The sequence below is a fragment of the Muntiacus reevesi genome, chromosome 1 (assembly GCF_963930625.1).
Source record: "Muntiacus reevesi chromosome 1, mMunRee1.1, whole genome shotgun sequence".
In the NCBI taxonomy this organism is placed as follows: domain Eukaryota; kingdom Metazoa; phylum Chordata; class Mammalia; order Artiodactyla; family Cervidae; genus Muntiacus; species Muntiacus reevesi.
Window position 1 is genome coordinate 80,312,357 of NC_089249.1, and position 18,541 is coordinate 80,330,897.

At 40.9% G+C, this 18,541-nt stretch overlaps 1 pseudogene; it reads right to left on the reverse strand.

Moving 5' to 3' along the window:
• Positions 1 to 655: 655 nt before the first annotated feature.
• Positions 656 to 925, reverse strand: LOC136161701 (cornifin-A-like; annotated as a pseudogene).
• Positions 926 to 18,541: the final 17,616 nt, after the last annotated feature.

Here is an 18,541-nt window from a genome sequence, read left to right on the forward strand (position 1 = left end):
TCTGAAAGCCAGATTTGGGGAATGCGGTAGAGAGGAGGAGTTCACAATTAGTTCAGACAGGCACAGGCTAGACTCCAGTGTGACTCTGGGTTCTAAGAGGAGAGCCCTGCTCCAGCCCTGGATGCCCAAAGCAGCAGCCTCTGGGTAGCATTGTACAACCTCCCATTTCCAGCCCTTAATACTCACTAATACTCAATACCAGGAATACTCATCAAGGGCAACACCCCACCCAACTCTTACCAGGACCAGATGTTTCTGAATGAACCACTTCCTCACCAACCTGTCTAGATATAGGTCTTACTTTACAAAGGAAAGGAATGAAGGAGTTGAGTCAGACCACCACACATACAGTCAGGAGTGGAATTGAAAATGCATTTAATGGGGAGAACAAAACTGATCCACTGGTTTTCACCTTGAGCCCCTCTTTCACTGAGCACTGATAGCTAAGGTTCTAAGGTACCCGGACCTTCAGCCCAATTCAGAGGTTAGAGGCCCAGTGTGTTTGGGAAGGAAAGTTTCATGGCACACATTTTTAGGGTGTAAATTAAGAAGGTCTGTGACTCAGGGTGACAGAAAGGCAAATGGGACCCCTAATCAGAGTGGGGGAGGTCAACATCTGATGCTTGGTTCCTCTAGGGCTAGGCTGTAGCCTACCTCACTTCTGCTGAGTTTTCTGTTGAGCTGGTGCTGGAGTGACTGTTGAGGGGCAAGGCTCTGAAAACTTGGGGTGAGAGGGCTCTGGAACCTTGTGTTGGCACGGGTCAGAAATCTTGGAGTGGCAGGGCTCTGGCACTTTGGTGTGGCAGGGCTCCTTGGTTTGGGGGATGCATGGTTCCTGGGGAGGAGGCTGGCAGGGATGTTTCACCTGCTGGTGCTGAGGCTGGGGAAGTGGGATTCAGGGCTGCTTCTGCTCATGGGAACTCATGCCTCAAAGGAGATTGGATCTAGAGAGAGAACAGATGGTTTAAACAGGGATTAACTAGGGAAGGAGCCACATTCAATGCCATTTTACATCTCTTCAAAAGCAAGAGATGTTCTTGCTTCTTCTCCCTCTTGACCACAAAGAATGCTTTAATGACTTCTGAACCTTTGAAAAGGAGGAATGTAAAGGTGATCTTTCTGCTGCACTTGAACATAGCTTCTCCCAGTGCTCTTCTTCCTGGCACATCTTAAAACCCAATAAGCAACACAATACACTTGCAGGCTCCTGGAAGTCATGTGAGATCACAGTATTGGGTCATATGGAAATGTGATATTATTTAGAAAAACAAAAAATGAAGCCAAGTAACTTCAGCCGTGTACACACAGAATGACTGTTGTTCAGTTGCTAAGCCATGTCTGACTCTTTGTGACCCCAGAGTCAAGACTGCAGTGTTCTAGGCTTCCTTGTCCTTCACTATCTCTTGTAGTTTTCCCAGATTCATGTCTATTGAGTCGGTGGTGCTATTCAACCATCTTATACTCTGTCACCCCCTTCTCCTGCCTTTGATCTTTCCCAGCATCAGGGTCTTTTCCGATGAGTCAACTCTTCGCATCAGGTGGCCAAAGTATTGGAGTTTCAGCTTCAGCATCAGTCGTTTCAATGCATATTCAGGGTTGATTTCCTTTAGGACTGACTGGTTTGATCTCCTTGCAGTCCAAGGAACTGTCAAGAATCTTCTCCAGCACCAGTTTGAAAGCATATAAATAACTACTGGCTTCTAAAGAACCTATGCAAATCCACTTCTGGCTTCACTCACACCCTCAAATGTTTTCCATATTCCTGCTTGTTCAAGTAGTATCCAGCCACCATGGATCACAGATGACTTGAAATGGTGTTTTGGGTTTACCACAGCAAGACTTCCAGAAATTACCTGTCTTCCTGAACCACCTTAGCACTTTACTTGTCCTCATCACCTCTTGAAGGTGACTTTTATATATATATATATATACACATATATATTTAGCACTAAAGGGCCAAACACAGTGAATATTCACAAAACAATTTGTTGAAGAAGAAAATTCTCTGTATTGAAATTATGAATAAAGAAATAGTTAAAAGGTTATTAAGAGTGCTGTGGCTTTCACTATTATTCCTTATCCTGCCAACTGTGAGTCCTTGCACATGCCAGTCCCCTTCTCACTGACACAACAAGAAGTGATGGAGCAGAACTGATAAAGTGTTAAGTCCCTTCAAGCCTGAGCTATGATTGCTTTTAAAATAAAGATATTCCTGGAGGTTAACATTATAATGGCTGGACTTCATAGTGGGGGAAAAGACACCAAGAATACCAAGGAGATTCCAACAGAAGTCAAATACATTGAGGGAATGATAAAAGGTTGCAAGAAAAAAGACTCACCTGCTACATGGAGAAGGGCAAGCTGTGTGGTTACTCAGTTCTGATGTGGTGTCCTCAATCAACTGGCTTTTTTTTTTAATAGGAAATGAGACCTGTCTTGAGGAACAGAATATTTCTGGGTTGCTGTGTTTTCATTTTTTGCCTGCCAAACATGATTCATCCTAAACCCCCTCATATAACTGTTGGCTCAGCTTTTGTGATGAAACCACCAACTTATTTTTGCATTTGCTGTCTGACAACAATGTCACGTAGGACTTACCTCCACTGAGCACACTTTGCACCTCGTCTGGAGTTATAATAAGGGTGATATGGGCTGAAAGGAGAGAGAAGGAAGAAGTTCTAGGACTGCTGACTAAAAATAAGCCTGCTTTCTAGAAGTTCCTAATCCTTAGTATAGACTGGGCTTGGACTGCTTAACATTTGAAGTGGATGTGGAGAGGAACAACAGGTGTTTCTGGTTCTGCTGGGAGGCCAAAGTTATGGTGGTATGAATTTTCCCAGGTTGGAAAAAAATATTAATTTTGTTTATCCATCATCCAGTGTAGCCTGGAAGAGGGAAGGCAATGCTAAAATGATTCTTTGGGTCCTAAAAAGCCTTTACTCCAAGAAAGGCTTTAGAGTCAATAGCAGAAGGGCATAGGGACTGTGATGAGTGAAAACACTGGTGAAGACAATTTCTGCAGCCCCAGAACAACCTGATACATTTGGTGCATCCATTTGTTCTGTCTTATGTGACAGCAGGCCATGTAGACCCTGCCTTTCATGGTTACCACTTCCTAGAGACCACATAGGGAGGAGAGATACAGGATTCCTTACCCTTTTTATTAGAGTTCATTCTGCTCAAGATGAAATGAAGCTGAGGTCACTAACCCAGATTGATCTCAAACATACAATCTGTGTCAAGCTGCTTTCTTTGGAAAATTCAGATTATTCTTTAAACCCTAGTGTCTGGGTGGTCCCTTCCTTCTTACACTGCTTACCTACATGTTTGTGGAGTATCTGCTGGCTCCACAGCTGTGTCACATCCCCTGAACTTGAGCCGACCAGACAGGCAGCACCGAAACTCCTCCCACTGGGTCTCTTTAGCCATTCCCCTATGTCCATTCCCACCTGGCACCCTGTGTAGTAGCTGCTTAGTGGACTGATGATCATAGGATGGATGCATGAATGCATGACACTATTTGCTATGAGACACTCAGAGGCTGCTTGGGGAATGGCTAGGGACTTTCTTACAAAAGGAACTTCACCCTTGTGACAAACCTTCTCTCCCTTCCTGAGCCAGGGCTTCTATTATACTACCATTCAGGGAACCCGTGGAACACAATGCACCCTTGGGTGCCCAGTCCAGAGTGTGGGGGAAGTTAATGCACATGAAACCAAATTGGACAAATGGTGGTAGTAAAGGCTATGGATAAATACTCCTTGCCTTCATCCCCAGGTGAAATCATCAAAGAGTTCTGAGATCATTTCCTAAAGATCCTCAAAAGGTCCCATGGACTTGAACATCAGTTATTCCTGTTGATATGCAAAGAGATAACAAGAAACAAAAGTGTTAATGGCTCAGTTGTGTCTGATTCTTTGTGACCTAATGGACTGTAGCACACCAGGGTCCTCTATTCATAATGTCTCCTTGAATTTCTTCTTTCTCAGTTATCCCTGTATCCATCATTCCTTTCCTCTGAGATCACATTTCCAAATAAGCCCTTGCCCATGAGGCTTAGTATCAGGTACAGCTTTCTGGAGAAGCCAGGTTAGGACAATTATGGAACAGGCTTGTAGTTCACAAAGCAGATATAGATATACAGTCATTCAGAAAATGGAAGTCAATGCTCAGAGCACATAAAGACAGATAGATCATTGTAAGAAAGTTGGGTTTGACTCAGGTGCCTTTTGAGAATTTGGAAATGTTGGTGTGGCTGAGGACAGCACTTCTCAGAGAGTTGATTCTTAGGTAGGTTGGCAAGAAGTCCTGGGTCCTCAAGGAAGAGAGAGAGGTCTGGGGTTCTCAAGGAGGAAAAAAGGACAAACATTTTCTTTTCTTTAAGCCCAGAGCTGATGATTGCACAACAAAACAAGTCAGCTTAAACTGTGTACCAATGATTATATAACAGCAATGTACCCTGCTTGAGGACCTGTTTCTCCTTGAGAACCTTCTGACTAATCCTGTTATCTTAAAATGTATATTATGGGAGTGGGTCTGGTAAGATCTTTCTATTATCAGTTCTAATCCTGTCATCTTAAAATGTAAATTGTGGGAGTGGGTCTAGTAAGACCTTTACAACCTTGAGACATTCTTTTGATTTACTGTAATAACCAATTGAAAACTTATATAACTCCATTGCTAAGACTAGCAAGGGGGCACTCTCCATTCCCCTTCTGATGCCTATGTCAGAAGCTTTCTCTGTCTCTTTTTCACTTTAATAAAACTCTGCTGCACAAAAGCTCTTGAGTGATCAACCCTGGTTCCTGGTCCCAAAGCTAAATCTTCTTCGTAGGAGATCAGGAATCTGGCATCGTTCACCATAAGCTATCATCTTGGGGGCTTGTCCGGGATCTTCAGGACAAGGTAAGAACACTTAGAGTTCTGGCCTCTCGCTTTCTCAGTATGCACATCTTCTGCTTTACTTTACTAACACTGCGGTGTGCCTGTGTGTGTGAGTGACTGACAGCCTCTGGGCGAAGCAAGTGGACTGAACTGTCCTTTCTCTGTCCCCTTTTCCTGGTCTCTTTGACCATTTTGTAATCATGTGGGGAATTAGAACTACTAACCTAATCTCTCAGATCATAGACTTTCAAGGTACTCGTGATTCAAGCTGTTACTGTGTTCTTTTACTTAGACCCCAAACTTGGAGTAGTCATGAGACAGATACCTAGACTTTCTAGGAGCACATTTGCGAACTAGGTGGAACTACAGCTCTAGCAGTGTCTCTTTCTACTGACTGCTTCCATACAGGACCAGAGTCCTAAAAGCTAGTCCTTGTCATAGTCATGCCTCCAAACTATATGGATGGAAGTGCTGCTAGCAAACATGAGGTTTCTAAGAACCTAGGTTATGAATGCCAGTTTGGAAGTGCAATGGTATTCTTCCTTTGGTAATGTTAGTAGACCAGAAAAAGCTCTCCAATGGCTTCAGTCTCAACTCCTTAGATATTCTTTCTGGGAAATCTGTGGGAATGAACTGGAAGGATTGGTCCTAGTAACTTGAGGACAAAAATCATTTTTCCCTCGCTGGCCAACCCTTTTGCTATCACATATACTGGTGTGGTGAGACTAAGGGAAGCGGCGTCTTGGGTTTTCAGCTCATTCCTTTATAATTCAATGTGTCTATTGTGGTCGGGACAGCACTCAGGAATGTGGACAGGCGCAGGGGAGATAGATGCTTCCTCTAGTAGCCCTAGCTTGGGGAACATTCCAGGAAAGCTACTCTGCTCCACCCTGGGTGGCATTGGAGGAAAGGGGCAAATCAAACAAAGGTCTTGGTGGCAAGGAACTAAATCAGTTTGGGATGCCATCAAGTTTACCCCTGATGCATCTCCACCCTACACTGGTGGTAGAACCAGGAGGGACGAGTAAGGCACCTGCATTGGTAAGGGACAGATGAAGTCCAACCAGGGAAGGAAAGCATCCCTGGAAAGTCTGTCTACACCCCCACCTAGAGCAGGGAAGGATTCCTCCAGTGAAAACAAGCCATGGCTGTGGATGCCGCTTTTTTCTCTCTCACAGATGGGAGCTAATAGTTCTAGAACCACTCCTTTAAAAAGTATTTTTTAAAAAACTGGGAAAAGTTTGATCCCCAGAATTTAAAAAGACATGCCTGATCTTCTTTTGTGATACTAAATGGCCACAGCATCCTTTGGAAGATGGGAAACATTGATCAGTTGAAGGGTCTCAATTATAATACTGTTTTACAATTAGATTGGTTCTGTAGAAAACAAGAGAAATGGGTAGAAGTGCCATATATGTTGCTCTTTATCTCTCTGAGAGACGTGCTAGACCTATGTCCTAAGGGTGTAGATTTAGGTGTGAAACCTTCAGCTTCCTCCTGCCCTCTTACTTTGCCCTTGTATCTGGGGCTCCCAACTAAACAGGCTGAGAATCAGGGCACCCTTCCAGGAGGGGTTACCTCACTCTAGGTAGAAACGAAAATAGTTCCAATTGTTGATGAGACTATTTAGAAGATCCAAAAATTACATAGAAGCATTTATGGGACTAACTTTAGTTTATGACCTTACTTGGAGAGATGTAATGTATGTCTTGGGACAGACACTGACTCCTGACTCTAGAGCTCGGGTTTTGGGGGAAGCTACTACTTTTGGAGATAAATGGCTTGAAGGCAAGTGGAAAGAGGGAACACGAAATAGCCCTCCTCCCTACTGGGAGCCAAGTAATTCCCGTAACAGTGCCAGATTGAGACTATAAGATAACTAAAGGAAGGTGGGATCAGAGCCACTTTGCAAGATGTATTCTTAAAAGACTCAAGTGATCATGCACTAAGACTTTAGACTATGCTAAGTTGGCTGACATAGAATAGGGAGAGAAGGAAACTCCTGGTAAATTCTTTGATAGACTATGGGAGGTTGTCCACAAGTTTACTGACATTGATCCCAAAAATGCAGAGGGAGAAATGATCTTAAAAGATAGATTTCTCACTCAGTCAGCTCCAGATATCTGCCATAAGCTACTAAAACAGGCATTTGAACCAAATCAGTCTTTTAAAACAACAACAACAACAACAAAACACTGTTGCAGCTGGCTCAGATGGTATATTATGGGGTAAAGAATATGAGGAGGAAAATAGGAGGAAAAAAGAACCATGCGAAAGACTGAAGCCCCAACAATGGCTGTTAGATATGTTCTGAAACAGCCTGAGGAAAAATGCCCAGAGGAACCCAGGTGGAAAAGGATGGACTTATTATTACTGTGGAAAGGAGAGGCATCTCAAGCGGGATGCCCTCAGACATCTAAGCTGCCCCTCACCCCCCAGCTCCCTGTCTGATCTACAAAGAACCACATTGGAGAAGAGACTGCCCTCTGAGGTGTAGGTCCCAGGGGTCAGATTCTCAGGACAATCGGGACTGAAGGTGCCCTGGGGTCCCCATAAACACCTGAGGAACCCTGAGTACTAATAACTGTGGTGGGCCAACCAATTTACTTCTGGACACCGGGGCACATTTCTCTGTGCTCACTGAAGCCCCTGGTCCGCTTTCCTAACAATCCACTACCATAATGGGATTGTCTGGATGAGCCAAATGCTATTATTTCATTCACCCTTTAAGCTGCAACTAGGACTCTGTGCTATTTTCTCTAGTTTCTAATTGTGCCAGAGTCTCCCTCACCCTTTTTGAGTAGGGATATACTGAACAAGGTCCAGGTATCTGTTTTCCTGAATATGGAACCTGCTCTTTTTTAATTCAACAAAATGTAAATCTTAGAGTGTGGGCTGATGGAAAAACTGTGGATTGAGCACAAAATGTTGTTCCTGTTGTTTTCAATCCTCACCTATTTCCATATCAAAACAGTACTCACTAAAGCCCAAGGTTAAGGAAGGGTTAAAGCCTATCATTAAAAATTTAAAGGAACAAGGACTATTAATTTCCTGTAACAGTCCATGCAACACTCTTATTTTGGGTGTAAAAAAAGTCAAATGATAAATGGAGACTTGTTTGAGATATACGAATAATAAGTGCCTAATCCTTATACTTTGTCGTCAGAAATTCCTGAATGAGCCAAATATTTTTCAGTCATTGATTTGAAGGATACTTTCTAGGGTTAAATTATCCCCTACCTATGACTTTAAGACAATTGAGAGGATTTGGGGGCATCACAGGCTACGGCCTGGTCTTTATATAAACTTATAACTGAGACTCAGCAGGCCCAAACCAGCAAGCTGATTTGGTACCCTGAGACTCAAAAGGCTTTTAAGACTCTTCAAACTGCTCTCTTGCAGGCTCCTACTTTGATCTTGCCCACAGGATCAGAATTTAGTTTGTTTGCTACTGAAAAAAAAAGGCAATGGCCACATTCCTTAAGGATACTTGCTACTATTGTTTTGCTAATGCCTAAAGCTCATAAGTTTACTAATGGGCAAAATCTTACTGTACTGAATTCTCATGATGTAAGTGGAACCTTAAACTCTAAAGTTCAGAGCAACAATGCTCTGCCTTTAAAGCTGCTGTAACTCAAGGGATGTCAAAAGCTCTAGGAATAGAATACCACTTACACTGTTCCTGGAGACCCCAATCTTCAGAAAAAGTTAAAAAGCTAATGACATTATTAAGAGACATCTGTGTAAACTAACTCAGGAAACACAAGACAGTTGGTTTAAAGTTTTACTCATAGCTTTAATGAGGTCTCAAACTGCCCATAAGAAGTGACTGCCTGTGACAGACTGTTTTTGCACACAGATATTGTCATGGATCCTAAAGCCTTAGAATTAACTATGTGACTCAGCTTTAAGTTTTTCAACAAACATTATGAGAACTCTGGGAAGTGACTCCTGACCCAGCCTCCACAATCAGTCTGCTTGCTGGGTCTGCAGAGCACTCCCCCTCCTCATCAACTGAAGCCTTCCCATGGTGGGTTTCTCCATTTCAAGGAAAAGACTTTCTTCAACTCTATGATGACATCTAACAATCCTAAGATGGACTGGTATAACATATTATATCTTAACTATGGACATAATGTGACTTTTAATTTTGATTATGTTTTAACTTGGTTTAATGACTATTTTGCCTCATATATGTAACTGTGTAACTGGATTCGTTTCTAACTGTCTGAAAGATTTTAAGTTACAAATGGCTGTCCAGGCTCCTACAAGTGCCACAGCCTTCTCCAACTGTTAGCTGGGGCCCCTGGGTCAGAGATGCTCAATATGAGGGTTTGGAGAATATGTTGCCTCAACAATTTAGGGACAGTACCCCTTAACAGCAGAAAGTAGTTATGGAATGAAAAAGATGCCCCTTTCCCTTGGCAACATAATTCTCCTAAAAGAAAAAGGGGGTGGGAGTGGGGAGGCGAATGAGAGTCAATTCTTAGGCAGATTGTTAAGAAGTCTGGGGTCCTCAAGAAAGAGAGAAATCTGGGGTTCTTGAGGAGGAGATTGCAGCCTGGAGTTCTCAAGGAGGAGAAGAGAGCAAACATTTTTTTCCTTAAGCCCAGACAGAGCTGATGATCGCACAACAAAACAAGTCAGCTTAAACTCTGCACCGATGATAATATAACAGTAATGTACCCTGCTTGAGGACCTGTTTCTCCTTGAGAACCTTCTGACTAATCCTGTTATCTTAAAATGTATATTGTGGAAGTGGGTCTGGTAAGATCTTTCTATTGTCAGTTCTAATCCTGTCATCTTAAAATGTAAATTGTGGGAGTGGGTCTAGTAAGACCTTTACAAGCTTGAGACATTCTTTTGATTTACTGTAATAACTAATTTAAAAGTATATAGCTCCCTTGTTTAGGTGAGTGAGGGGAGTACTCTCCATCGCCCTTCTGATATCTATGTCAGAAGCTTTCTCTGTCCCTTTTTCACTTTAATAAAACTGTGCTACACAAAAGCTCTTGAGTAGTTAAGGTTGGTTCCTGGTCCATAAGCTAAATTTTCTTCTTTGGAGATCAGCAATCCAACATCATTCACTGAAAGCTATCACTTCCTCAGCTTACCTCTAGAATATTGCATGGTAGTAAGTTCAGGCTTCCCTGGTGGCTCAGAGGTTAAAGCGTCTGCATCCAATGCGGGCGACCTGGGTTCCATCCCTGGGTTGGGGAGATACCCTGGAGAATGAAATGGTAACCCACTCCAGTATTCTTGCCTGGAGAATTCCATGGACGGAGGAGCCTGGTAGGCTACAGTCCATGGGGTCGCAAAGAGTCGGACACGACTGAGTGACTTCACTTTTTTTTTTTTTTTTTAAGTTCAGGAGAGAAGCCTTTTTCTGTTAAGTATAATCCCGAGGAGAACCCTTCCAATTCATTCATTTAACTGATTCGTGTGTGTTTCAATATGTCAGGCTGTGTTCCAGACACTTGGGATGAGTCAGTGAACAATAACACATATCTCTGATCTTGTGGAGTTCACATGCTAGAGAGGTAGGTGGAGATAAACAGTAAAGAATATGATGGTTAAGTAAATTATGTATTAAATGCTATGAAAAAATGAAATAGTAGTGTAAGCAATTGGGAGCATCAAAGAGGTAAGGATGGGGGCTGTGTATCTTCTTTGAGAAGAGGATGTTTGGACAGACTTGAGGGAGGTGAAGCTAGATATTAAGGTATTTGTTGAAAGAATTTCAGGTCAAGAGAATATCCAAAGAAAATGCTCCAAGGTAGTAGCCTGCCTGGCATGTTCTGGGGGCACTGTGGCTGGACTGGAAATGGTAACTGGAAGAAAGACTGGGGCCAAAAGAAAGTAAGTTCATCTCCTGCTTTTAGTCTCTGCCATCAGCCATCATCAGGGCATGGCAAATCCTTCTTCTTCCATGGCACATCCTCAGAAGAAATTAACCCAGAGTAAAATGCATTGAGGACTGTTTCTTCAGGCTCCTAAATGTCCCATATCTTTTGGACTTTTTTGGGAAAGTTTCCACTCTCAGGTAGGGTTACCTATAAAAGTGGGTTAAAGTCACATATAAATACCTCTCAAAAATAGGAAGTTGACTTACCAAGGATATGTACTTTTAGTAGACTTTAGTTTGCCCTATGTGACAAGAATATCACTGAATTATTTTAACTGAGTAATTATATAATTGTGCCTTTTGAAAAAAAAAATATCATTTGGGACTTCTCTGGTGCTCAGTGGTTAATAATCTGTCTGCCAGTGCAGGGGAGATGGGTTCAATCCCTGGTCTGGGAAGATTCCACATGCTGCATGTCATCTAAGCCCGCACACTGGAACCATGGAAACCCGTCACTCTAGGGCCTGTTCCATGGCAAGAGAAGCCCCCACAATGACAAGCCCACACACCACAGCTAGAGAGTAGACCCCACTCTCCGCAACTAGAGAAAAGCCTATGCACAGCAACAAAGACCCAATACAGCTCAAAATCAGTCAATAAGTAAAAATCTAAAAAAAATACCTTTTGCTATGAGTAAATGTTAAACAGATATATTAATCAAATATTATGGCATAAGGATACTATGATGTGGTTATATAGAGGTGCTGGTATGAGAATAATTGAATATTGGGAAAACTACTCTACTATACCTTTACTAGCCAAATGGCACCTATCTTATCTTCTTTGCTATATAGGGCACAATAAAAGCCCTATTGTGGCTTCCTACCTTTAATCCTGGCTCAGGACCATCAGAGTCCCTTTCTTTAGTTTCAGCCAATGGTGTAATTATCCCTCTATCTGCCCTCTCTCCATCTCCACACTATGAATTTTTTCTTTTGTTCTCTTTTTAATGTAGCAGTAATATTGGTTTTATGTGTATTCAGAATAGGGCTCCCTGAATTACCAGACACTAGGATGCCTCCTGCCCCACCTTTCCAGAGTACTCCCTAAAGGTTACAATGTGTTAAATCACTGAATCAGTAAAATTGTTACCTATTACTTGAAAAGCAGTTTTCCCAATGAGCTTGTAGTTATAGACAAGAAAGAAAAGTGACTGGAAAGATGCAGAGATTTGGTTAGTATTGGCTGCTACTAGTGGCAAAATATTAAGAAGTGGCCAATTTGCAAGTGAAGCAGTACAGCAGTTCCATAGGAAAAGTTGACTACTTCTAAATCTCAACACAAAGAGATAAGATCAAAGAAACAAAGACTGTAAGACCTGTCTTTGAAGGTAAAGTGAGTTTAAAGGTGTAGTATTCCTATCCACACCATTCCAGAGGACATCAGGGCAGTAGAAGCACATTTAAGTAAAAAAGGCCAAGGAAGCAAAGAAATGAGTCTGGCTTAAGTATTAGGTCAGGGAAAAAAAGCTTTGAATAGAGTTACAGCCAGGGGAGATGACTAGAAAAAAATCAGAAGCCTCAGTATTCTTGCTTTATTTGTTTATTTTAATTGGGGGATAAGTTCTTTACAATATTGTAATGAATTTTGCCATACATCAATGTGAATTGGCCATAGGCATACACATGTCCCCTCCATCCTGAACACCCCTCCCACCTCCCTCCCCATCCTATCCCTCTAGGTTTTCATAGAACACTGGCTTTGGGTGCCCTGTTTCATGCATTGAACTCACACTGGTTATCTATTTTACATATGGTAATGTTGTGGTACCCGGAGGAGGGCATGGCAACCCACTCCAGTATTCTTGTCCCGAGAATCCAAGGGACAGAGGAAGCTAGTGGGCTACAGTCCATCGGGTCATAAAGAGTCAAACATGACTGAGCACACATGACGTTGCAGTACATATACACAATGGAATACTACTCAGCTATAAAGCGGAATGCATTTGAGTCAGTTTAATGAGGTGGATGAACCTAGAACCTATTATACAGAGTGAAGTAAGTCAGAAAGAGAAGGATAAATACTGTACATTAATACATATATATAGAATATATAAAGATGATACTGATGATTCCACTCCAGTATTCTTGACAGGAAAACCCTGTTGACAGAGAAGCCTGGTGGGCTACAGTCTACGAGGTCGCAAAGAGTTGGACATGACAGAGTGATTGAACACACACACAAAGCAATATCAAAGCAGAAAGAGCAGCCTAAGCTGCACCACCCCAGGGAAGAATATTCAACCCACTTCAGGAAAAGGTAATGAAGGAAGAAGCCGTGGAAGACAAGAGTACCTTTTAGAGAGTGGAGCCCATGTCATATCAAAGAACTGTCATCCAGGGTCATTGAATGGAAAGACTGATGTTGCTAAAAATGTTCAAACTACCCAAAGTAATTTACAGATCCAATGGAACCCTTATCAAAATACCTAACATAGTTTTCAAGAACTAGAACAAATATTCCTAAATTTATATGGAAACACAAAAGACCCCAAATAGACAAAGCAATCTTGAGAAAGAAAAATGGAGCTGGAAGAATCAGGCTCCCTGACTTCAGACTATACTACAAGGTCACGGTCATCAAAATAGTATGTTATTGGCATAAAAACAGAAATATAGATCAATGGAACAGGATAAAAAGTCCAGAAATATGCCACGTACCAGTGGTCAACTACTCTACAACAGAAGAGGCAAGCTGATATAAAGGGAAAAAAAGACACTGTCTTCAGTAAATGGCACTGGGAAAATTGGACAGCCACATGTAAAAAAAGAAAAGAAATGAAAATTTAACATTCCTTAACACTATACACAAAAATGGCTCAAAATGGATTAAAGACCTAAACATAAGACTGGATACTATAAAACTCTGAGAGGAAAACATAGGCAGAACACTCTGACATAAATCACAGTAAATTCTTGTTTTTGGTCTGTCTTCTAGAGTAATGGAAATAAAAATAAAAAATAAACAAATGGTATCTAATTAAACTCAAACACAGCAAAGAAAATCATAAACAAAATGAAAAGACAAACCACAGATGAGAGAAAGTATTTGCAAACCATGCAACTTACTAGGGATTAATCTCCAAAATTTACAAGCAGCTCATGCAGTTCAATATTGAAAAAACAAACAACCAAATCAAAAGATGTGCAGAAGACCTAAGGAGATATTTCTCCAAAGAAGTCATATAGATGGCCAAGAGGCACATGGAAAGGTGCTCGACTTTGCTAACTATTAAAGAAATGCCAATCAAAACTACAAAGTGATATCACATCAACCAGGATGGCCACCGTCAAAAAATCTACAAATAATAAATGCTGGAGAGGGTGTGGTGAAAAGGGAACCCTCCCACACTTTTGGTGGGAATGTAAATTGGTACAGTCGCTATGGAGAACAGTATGGAGGTTCTTTAAAAAACTAAAAATAGAGCTACTGTATGATATAGCAGCCCCACTCCTGGGCATATATTTGGAGAAAAGCATGGTTAGAAAGGATATATGCACTTCATCATCCATTGCAGCACTGTTCACATTAGCTAGGATGTGGAAGTAATCTAAATATCCATTGACAGATAAATGGATAAAGAAGATGTGATACACATATACAATGGAATATTACTTGGTCATTAAAAAGAAGGAAATAATGCCATTTGTAGCAATATGGACTAGGAGATCATCATACTAACTGAAGTAAGTCAAAGAGAGAAAGAAAAGACTCCTATGATATTGCTTATATGTAGAATCTAATTATACAAATGAACTTACTTACAAAACAGAAACAATCACAGACTTAGAGAACAAACTTATGGTTACCAGGGGGAAAGGGTAGGTTGGAAAATGATAGATTGTGAACCTGAGGCTGACATGTACACATTAGTATATTTAAAATAGATAACCAACAAGGACCTACTGTATAGCACAGTGGACTCTGCTCAGTATTCTGTAATAACCTAAATGGGAAAATAGTTGGAAAAGAATAGATGTATATGTATCACTTTGCTGTATACCTATAACTAACACAACGTTGTAAATCAACTATACTAGAAGAAAAAGTTTTTAAAAGAAAAAAATTCTCATTATTTCTAATCAGAGGGTGGACTTCATCATGCTTCTTTTTAAGAACACCTTTTAGGTATTTCAGAGTTCATGTGGATTAGATACTAATTATCTATCTCCCTTCCTCTCTTTTCCCCCCATGGAAGTTCTTACTGAGGCTATCCAATCCCTGCTCCATTATTGAAACTTGGATTTTGGTAGGGGTGGATAGGACTGAACTGTGTGTTTCCTACTTTGCTGGACCATGAAGAAAGGTTTCTGCCTGGAAAGGAGAAGTCTGTAGCATCAGTCAGTAAAGGTATAAATCATTCAGCAACTCAACAGACATTAGATAAGCTCTTACTATTTGATAGGGAGCAGACTGAGACCTGAGCTTACAGCCCTGAACAAGATAGAGAAGGTTGCAGCCTTGAGCAATGCAGAGAAGATTCCAGCCCTAATGATGCTTACAGTGTGAAGTCAGAGGTGATCTAGCAAGCATGGATGTGAAGAGAACAGGGGTGTAGGAAGTAAAGGGTCATTTGGCATCAACGGCAGCACATCCAATGGCTGTGCCTGCAAATGTTTTGAGGGTCAGAGGGGGCTAACAAGACCCCAAAGCCCGGGCAAAAGCCATCAGGTTCTGTGGAAGGGTATAGGGTGAGCGTGTTGAATATAGAGCACAAAAGAGAACAGGCAGAAGAAAGGGGAGAAACGAGAAAATTAAGTTGGAGGCTGGAAAAGAATGTGGGTTGTGGCTGCCCTAAACCCACCACAAGACTTTTCTGAGTCAGGAATGTGAACCTACAGAGAACTCCCTCAGTCACTATCTGAACCAGAAGGAATGATTTTTCCGGGAATCATGGAGGTCACTGTCTTGTACAAAGAAAAAAAAAAATGACAATGCAGAAAAAGGGAAGAACCATGAAACTGAACAAAATATGCATTTCTCTATTTGTTATATCAGCTGCCAGGCTGTGGATTTGAAGTCTTCCAAGTGGTGCACAGTTTGAACTCCAAGTTCCTCCTGTGAACCAGTATAATTCTCTAAGTTTTCCGCACAGTTGAGGATAATTTTGCCACATCACAGTAGAGGAGAGGAGCTGAGGAAGGAGGAGATGAGATAAGAAGAAACAAGTCCTCCTTTAAATCTCAAGTGGCATTAACTGTCAGTCCAGTGATCAGGGTTTGAAACCTTTGGGTTGTGAGTGTGAGAGGAGTGTAGAGGTAAAATGCGTGGTCCCTAACCAGAAGGTTGAGAATTGAGATGAGAATTATGGGGAGAAGACACACAGGGGATGCTCCAGTAAGGAAGTGGATGGCTCCCTTGGACTGCTCATATGGGATTGCATGAAGAGCATCAACAATATCCCAGAAAGCCAATATATATCATTTTCCTCTAGCTTAGCAACATCCTCACTACTAACTATTTTTAAAATTATTATCATGAAGTTATAAAAATAAAATTACATCATATATGTTATACATCATCATCATATGACCACCAATATCAAACTGCCAGAAATAAACATTGATAATACTTCACTATATTTGGTGTTAAGGTTTTTTATTTTCCATAAACCCACACCTGTGTATATATGTCTATAAGGATATTGATATATTGATTTGAGATCTTTGATCTTTTTTAATACAGATGTCTCCAGCCACTAATTTCTCTCTATGCACTGTATTACATGTATTACTGAAGTTCTCGTATACTGCTCCTTCATTTTCATTCCTCCCAAACTATTTTGCAATTTTATTTATTATTTCTTCTTTGAGCCATCAGTTATTTAGGAATGTGTTGCCAAACTCATACATATCACAGAAGCAGAGAGTAGAGTGGTGGTTGAGAGGCTGAGGGGTGAGGCAAAAGTGGAGATGCTGGATAAAGGGCCCAAGGCTTTGGTTATAAGATGAAAGAGCTCTGGGAGACAATGTAAATGATGGTGAGTCTAGTTAATAACACTGTTGTACACTTGAGACTTGCTAAGGGAGTAAATCTTAAACATTCTCATCAAACACATGCACCCATGTGCACTCACACACACATTTAAATGATTGCTGTTGTGGTAACTAACATGTTAAGTAGCTGATGGTGGTACTCATTGCACAAAATATGCATAGGTCATCACATTGTACAATTATACATCAAATCACATATAATGTATACATTATACATCAAATCATCACATTATACACTATAAATGTATACATTTTAATTTGTCAGTTATACCTGACTAAGGCTGTAGGGGGAAAGATGAAAGAATAACCATCACACAAAAGAGTAACAAAGTTTGAGAATCTCTGTGTTCCTTCTCCTCCTTGCCTCTGTGAGGCTCTGACACTATTCTCTGAGAGAGCTTCCCTCATCAGTTATTCTCTGTGGGCCTTGTATCCATTTCATAGTGGTTATTCCCATTAGTCACCTGCATGGACCACATCTGAAATGGGTAGTGCCGAAACAGGGGAAAGAAGGGATGGAAAGTTGCTTCTATTATTGAAAAATCAAGGTCTCTTTAGTTTTGGCATATCATATATTTAGTCATCAATTTCCTCAAAAACGTATTAGACATCTAATGTATTTCATTCCTCCAACCATTCTGTGTTCTAGAGACCATGCTCAGGTCCTTTCCTAGAAGTAATTTTCTGGCTTGATTTATTTTGCTGCCTTTTCCTCTGAACATAATAGAGCTACCACTGGGGCTCCTTGGCACACAGATGGACAGACTACAAATTTTCTCTCTTTTCTATGTTGCTACAGCCAAATGGAAGTGGATGCAAACTTCAAAACCATGTAAAATCTCATCTCTTCCTCTTTGGGGATTACAACTGGTGAGCTTTCTAGTTCAACAAGTTTTTTAATATCTTGGCTACATTTTTCTTTCCATTTTTTTCATTTCTGGTTTGCAAACCAGACAACTATTTCCTGAACATATGTGTATCAAAATACCCTGATCAATACAACAGATGGCCAACATATGCTCAACCTCGCAAGTCACTTTTCAAACTTTTTGCCATTCAATAACACGTATCATCACATTTATGGTCTCCAATATCAGTTTCTTTGCCAACCACCTGCAGATTTCTAAGCCAAGGCTACATTTTTAAGATTTGTTACAGTAGCATCCCATCTCAGAAAACTAATTTTTGTGTTAGGTCAAATAACACTAGCTACAGTAGGAACAGATCCCAAATATCAGTGTTTTGTTTTTTTTTTTTTTTTTTTTTCATTCATGTCATAGTCTAATGAGGATTGAGCAGTAATCTGGGTATCTTTTTCCATCTACAGTTCTATCTTTATAGAGTTCTTTACTTCTAGGTTTGTGAATGAAGACTGTAGAAAGAGAAAGATTGAATCTATCTTGTATATAGGTTTAGAATGATTTGATTTGAAGACTTGGTTACATTTAAGAATAATGTCATTTTTAGTGTGTGTGTGTTTGTGTGTGTGTGTGTGTGCTTGTGTGTGTTTGATCTGAGTGAACTATTTGACTTGTGGACACTTAGGGCCGCAAGAAGAAATAACAAAGATTACCTTTTTCCCCAGCTCAATTTCACAGCTGAGCACTTAGACACTAAGCTGCCTAGCAACAGTGACTTTGTAAATCTCAGTGGACACTGTAAACCTCAAATTTCTTCAAAGGTGGAATCAAGACAATCAGGAAAGCACACTGCGCCCCTCGGGATCGTTATTGCGCCTGAAATGGCTGCTTTTGGA